The sequence below is a fragment of the Nyctereutes procyonoides genome, unplaced genomic scaffold (genome assembly GCF_905146905.1).
Source record: "Nyctereutes procyonoides isolate TBG_1078 unplaced genomic scaffold, NYPRO_anot_genome, whole genome shotgun sequence".
NCBI lineage: Eukaryota > Metazoa > Chordata > Mammalia > Carnivora > Canidae > Nyctereutes > Nyctereutes procyonoides.
Window position 1 is genome coordinate 54995209 of NW_026575049.1, and position 6741 is coordinate 55001949.

Sequence of the window (6741 nt, forward strand, 5' to 3'; positions counted from 1 at the left end):
GTTTTATTTTGTTTCTTTCCCTTCAGTTTCGTTTTTGTGGTCTTTTTATAATATTTTGAGTTGAATGTTGTATTTTCTGCCTTTTCATCACTCGAGATGACAAGCAATTTTGTCTGACTACAACTTTCATTTAAATAAAACTTAGGCTACATCTTATAGATTTTAATATTCTATAATTTTACTTTGATGTGATCATTAATTAGGAGAGGAGATCCTTCTGGAAAAAAGCAGGCTAAAATACACTAACTTTTCTACTGAGCAAACTTGACTAGCTACAAGTATAATGTACATAAACATGTACATAGGATAATGTTTTTAAAATATCTGATCAATGGGGTCTTGAAAAGTGAAATTTTTTATCAATTTATAGTTTTGTACATTTTGGACAGAATGTAGTCTGCATAATCTGCCTTTCATCATCAAACTTTTGTTTGTTGCAGAAAATAGGGCAAATTTTCTGATTCTTCCCTGTGTGTTGAAGAGAAAGAAAGGCATGTGCTTTGTTTACAGGGAACAGAATTCTAGATGTAGATGTAATCTCTTAATTTAACTTTTTATTATATTAGTTCAGTTCTCCATGACCAAATTTATTTTTACTTGGTTTTTCATTGATCAATAACAGTGTATCAATACAATATATAAACATTAAGAGAGTAAAGAAAATTTGAATAATAAAGCCATGATAATAAGAATCCTCAACATTTGTCTAATCTATTTTGTCTCTCATAGAGAACTTGCCACATAAACATATATGTCACATTAGTTGTACTAGTTTCTTGTTGTTGCTATAACAGATGACTACAAACTTAATAGTTTAAAACAAAAGACATTTGTTTTCCTACTTTTCTGGAGGTGAGAAGTCTGAAATGGTTTTCATTGGATTAAAATCAAGGTGTTGGGTTGGCTGCATTTCTTCTGGAGCCTCTGAAGAATTATTTCCCCTTGTTTTTTCCAGTTACTTGAGGCCATCTTCATTCCTTGCCTCATGGCCCCATCCTCCATCTTCAAGTTAGCTAGTATTGTCAGATAGTTATTTCTGTCTTTCTTTTTATCTAACCTCTGCTTCTGCTGTTATATTTCCTTCTCTGACTTGCCTACCCCCCCCTTTCACTTATATGGGCCTTTGTGACAATGCTGGACCCACCTAGATAATTCAGAATAATCTCTCAATCCCAAAATGCTTAGGTTAATCAGAGCTGCAGAGTCATTTTTGACATGTAAAGTAGCATATTCACATGTTCCAGTAATTAGGACATGGATACTTTTCAAGGGCCATGATTCTGCCTATTTCTGAAATTTTTTTCCAAGCTTTTCAGGAATGTTGATCATATATTTTATTTTTATCATAAATGGAATGTAAATGTGCTGACCTAATGTTTTCATCTATTTTTAAAATCTCAGAAAAATGTTTATAAGCTGAATTTTAGGATCATTGTGTGACTATATGATGGCTTTGACCTTTGGACAACTTACTTCTGTTTTAGTAATTGTATCTTTTGGTTTTCATATGTTAATCTGCAATTCATTTCATGTACAACAATAATGTTATCATGTTTTAAAATGTGCCAAAAAGTTTTTAATTATGAGGTTTAGTAATTTGCTAATGGACAGTATGGAAAACATAAACTCATTGTAGGCTTTGCAAATGTAATTTTTTTTTTAACATTTGATCAAGAAGATTTTAGATGTTTTGGTTTTTGGTAACACAGGTGTCACCGGGTGTCACGAATTCAATATATTCCTGTATTTCCCCTTCAGTCAAAAATCAAGTGGTGGAGGGAATTTGTACTCGCAGTTGAGGGAACACAATGCCCTGGGCCAGTGAAAAATACCTGGAAATTGACCAACGTGAAAGTGGCCCCTTTGGGGAGTCACAGGTCTTCAGAGCCTAATGAACGATAGAGTTTTTTTGGCTTATTCCCAAAGCTAAGATGTCTCTGTATTTGTATAGTTGGAGAGAAAGGGTTAGTGGAATGGTTTTATAAATAAGATTAATTACTATATAGCTATAACTGAAGTCTCCAGGCAGAAGGCTTTACAATTCAGTCAGTGCTATATATACTCTTGTTTACTTCCGGCAACTGACCAGAATCCTATTCTTGATGCTTTCTACAGATATAAAAATCTTTGCAACTGTTTAGGTAAAGCTGGAAGGAAAAAAAAAAAAAAGCCAGTGCTGACCATAAAAAAAGAGGGTTGGCGTGGAGGGAGAAAAAATAACAAGTGTAGATTATACAGTTCAGGAAAATCCAGAGTTATCGCTGAAATTAAAAATGACTGAGGAAAGGGGCAGGCACCAAGGCCAGCACCAAAGCTAACAAATGCCTACATTGGCTTATTTATATTCTCTCCCCACAATGTTCATAGGGGAGGAAAAAAATAATTTTAAAAGCTTCAAAACTATAACAAATGCACACTGACCTTAGAAAATAAGAATCTGAATTTTGCCATAATACCATTTTTTTTTCCTATAAAATTTACTTTTTTGATTTGAAAGATTTCATCATGGTGGCTTTGCCTTTGCCCGGCAATTTCACTTCTTTTGTCACACTGGCTGCAGGCTTCTTTGAAGAGCCACCACTAGGTTTCTTGATGACTGAGGATGAGGGTCTGACTTTCTTGGCAGGAGTTTTGGCCTTGGGATGGGCTTTCTTGGGCAGGGGCCTAGCTTTCCCCTGCTGGGCAAGCTGGGACTTTAGGTGCAGGCTTGGACCCTCTGCTTTATGGGTCAGCCTTCACCAATGATTTGTCAGGGTTTTCTTCTACAACTTCCTCTTGGGTGGAGGCTCTTCAACGTCAGAGTCTTCTTCTGAGGAGTCATCCTCCTCCTCATACTCATCTCCTGAGTCATCTAGTTCTTTCTTTGGAAATAGAACTCCTAGGCTGGATAATAGAAAAATCCTATTGCCACTGTATCCTTTGCCAGAGATCTGTTCCGTCCACCTATTCTTTTTACATTTCTGCAGAGTTTTCTTCAGCAAATGCGTTTGATAGTTAGAATTGATCCCTGGGTGGTTCTCCATGACATACTTCTTCAGAACAGTAGTGCAGCAGGTCTTTGGCTCATTCATGGCAACAATGGCAGAGAAGATTGCATACTCCATCAGGCTTCTAGCAAGCAAGGGTTTCTCCTCTGATTTCTTCAGCTGGAATGTCCCATAAGCACCTTTGCCAGTTATTTGTTCTAACTGCCCTCTCTCTACTGCTCTCTGAAGAGCATTCTTCAACAGCTGAGGCCCGATAGCCACTCTAAGTTTAGGGTAACACTGAGACATGTATTTCCTGATGAGACCGTAGGAAGCTTCTTTAGGGTCACAAAAGCAAATAAAGCCCAATGGGAGGATATCCTCCAACTTTACTTGTGGTTCAGGATCTGCTGCAGAACTTCTGTTCTTTCTGTTTCTAGATTTCTGAGGTGTTTGTCTTGATTTCTGGACCACAATAAAATGCCTAGAAGCACCTTTTCCTTTTACCTGTTTGATGGCATCTCTCTTTAATTCTCTTTTCAGTGCTTATTTAAGGAGGTAGCTAGCCCCTTGCCTCCAGCTCCAGAGAAGCATACTTATGGCTGATATATTTTCAAATAGCAACCACTGATGCACCACTCTTCTGGAAGCATGTCTTAATGGCCCCAGTTAGGATCTTGGGATGGTGGGAGGAAGCCATCGGTATTTGTTTCTTAGCCCTGGCTATCTGGCTGACAGGGTAGCTCAGGAAGATATTGTATTTTTCACTTTCTTGCCCTTTTCTTTAGACTGATCTTTTTCATCCTTTTTGGTTTCCTCTAAAGACTTCTTCTCTTCCCTCTCTTCCTTCTCAGGTTCTTCCTTTGGTTGCTCTGTTTCACTAGATGTAGCAGGTGGAGTTTCATTCTCTTGTTCTTCTACAGTAAAAACAGAGATTCCTCTGAGCTTGTATCTGGTTCTGGCTTTTCTTCCTCCTCTTCAGCAACCTTGCTTTTGGGAGGAGTTTCTCGCATAGAATTCACAGTTGGATGAAAGGGCATGGTACAATCTTCTACCTCCTTTGAGCTACCCCGGTCCAGGGATCTGCATTGTTCATCATCACCTCCAGTGTCCTCTAGCCATGGAGCTCTTGCAAATGTAATTCTTTAATTAATTTACCCTTTCCTCTGTCTCCCAAAGAAGAATAATATAAATGCCTTTCTATGGTTTAAATGGACTTATTTTTAGAGCTAGGAAGGAAAAAATAGGACATAATATTTATACATGGCTAACCTATGAATAAAGCATAGAGATGGCCCCTTTTATCTATTTTTAAAGATATATTCTATTGAAATTAGGCCAGTTAAAAACCCTACAATAGCCTTTAAGTGTTTAAGTGAAAGAGTCATCAATATAGCAAACTTCATTGTTGTCTTCTTTTAAAAAATTGCCACAGGCGTCCAGCAACCATTTCTTTAGCAACCATCATTCTAATTAGTTAGCAGCCATCAGCATTGAGCCAACACTCTCCACTAGCAAAAAGATTACAATTTCCTGAAAGCTCAGATGATAGTTAGCAGTTTTTAGTAATAGCATATGTTTTTAAATTAAAATATTCAATTAAAGTATTATTCTTTAGATATGATGCTATTGCACAGTAATAGACTATAACTTTTATATACATTGGGAAACAAACAATTTTATTAGACTTTATTGCAATATTCACTTTTTGAAGTGGCCTGGAACTGAACCTGAGGTATGCCTGTATTGATCTTTATTTTTTTCCCATAGTTCTTCAAAACAGAAACTTGTTGACATTCTCTTTTAAAATACTCTTTTATTTGTTCATTTATGGAGAAAATTTTTATTTATCCTAGCCCTGATACCTTACTAGCTGAAAGCCTGACACTATTTGTATGGGGAAAACAGTTCTAAAGGCTATGTATTTATCAACCCAAATATAAAACATCTCAGATTGATCTGGCCAAAAACAACAGCAGCAGAAGTACCTTGTGAGTATTTAATCATTTTTTGAAAACTAAATTCACCATTGCAAATCTTCTAAAGGTCAAAGAAATAAGAAGAAATGAAGGGAAACAAAACAAACAAACACATTTTGTCGTATATTGATCTTCAAAGCTTTCCTTTTAGTTATACAGGGATTTTTAGCATCAAAATATAACCTAAAAGGGATGAGGGCTTTCAAAATGTACCATAACTTTCAATAGAGTGTTCTTAGGAGAATAATATAGATCTCAATAGTAATGATATTACATGACATTTTCAATGGCCAAATTGGAAGGGTCTAAATTTAAAGAATTCTTCATTTTATTGCCAAATATTAAGCAGAAAACCACACAATACTAAACCTGCTTAATAAAGAACTACCCAACCTGTAGGACAAGGACCCTCTTAAAATATAAAGTAGGGGTAAACTTATAAAGTATGGACTCTCAGAATAATTTCCACTTGATCAAGTAAAAATGAGCTGTATGTAGGAGTTAGAAAGTGAAGAAGTAGAAGAACTCAAAAGAGAGAAGATGATCTTGAGCAACTTAAAAGCCTCTTAATTTACATATTTTCTTAAAAGCTTATATTTATAGTCACTGATACGGCTTTTTGGAAAGGGTACTGGTGGGTGAGAATTAACATTGTCTTTTAAGCCATAAAGTTATTTAAACATTACAGATTTGAAGGATTCCAGAAATAAAAATTTGTTTTAAAATTAAATATATACTAAATAATATTTATAACATATGTAGTTTAAAACAACAAAAAATAAAACCAGTAGTAGTATATTACTGCTCAGCTTGAGAAATTAAGCATTATCAATATACTTGAAACTCCTTGATTTTTCTTCTTGCAATCTGATCCTTTTTTGACCCATCAATGATTATATCCTCAATTGTATTTATATATTTCTTTTGCTCATCTTTAAAATGTTATGTTCAGCTTTGCATGCTTATGAGTGTCACATAAAATTGTGGGTTGTTCTGAAAATTGCTTTTAAAAATTATTGATAGTGAGTTTATAAGGTTCATCCATGTGTGTTTCCGTAGGTTGTTCAATGTCAGAGTAGAATATTCTAGTCTATGAATATACAACTATCTATAGTCCAAGCTTCTGTCCTTGGACATTCGGGTTATTTTCTGTTTTTCTTTCCTATTACAAAATAATGTTGCTCTGAAAATTCTTGGAGGTGTCTTCTGGTGCATAGAGGAAAGAGTTCTCTCTGGTGTACATCAAAAGAGTAAAATTTGTGGATCACTAGGATCACTAGTGATCCTAAAATTTCTGAGTTAACACATTTCAGTTGACTAAATATGACAAATTGCTCTTCATAGTGGCTACACTCCCCCAGCATACTATAACAGGTTTTGATCTACATCATTTTGAATTTGGTATAATCAGACAATTCAATTTTACCCACACAGTAGATATTAAAGACTGTCTATTTGAAACCTTTAATGTGTATTTTCCTGATTACTAGTGAGGTTTAATAACTTTCTACGTGTTTATTAGTTACTTGTTTTTCTTTTATGTGTTTGATTTATTTTTGATCTGTTCATAATTTTCTGTACATATACTTTTGTTCTTGTCCTATTGATTTGCAGAAGTTCTTTTTATACTTTTGATACAAAACATGTTAGTCATGTATGTTGCAATATATTTTTACTTCCTTATGTGTATATGGATGACTTGAAATTCTTGATTTTTAGTAGTCAAGTTTGTTAATCTTAACTTTTATTATGTTTCTTGTGTCTTATTTTGTGTCTTGTTCTAAATCTTCTTTATT

At 34.8% G+C, this 6741-nt stretch overlaps 1 pseudogene; it reads right to left on the reverse strand.

Annotated features, from left to right (window-relative positions):
• Nucleotides 1-2477: 2477 nt before the first annotated feature.
• Nucleotides 2478-4018, reverse strand: LOC129512223 (heterochromatin protein 1-binding protein 3-like; annotated as a pseudogene).
• Nucleotides 4019-6741: the final 2723 nt, after the last annotated feature.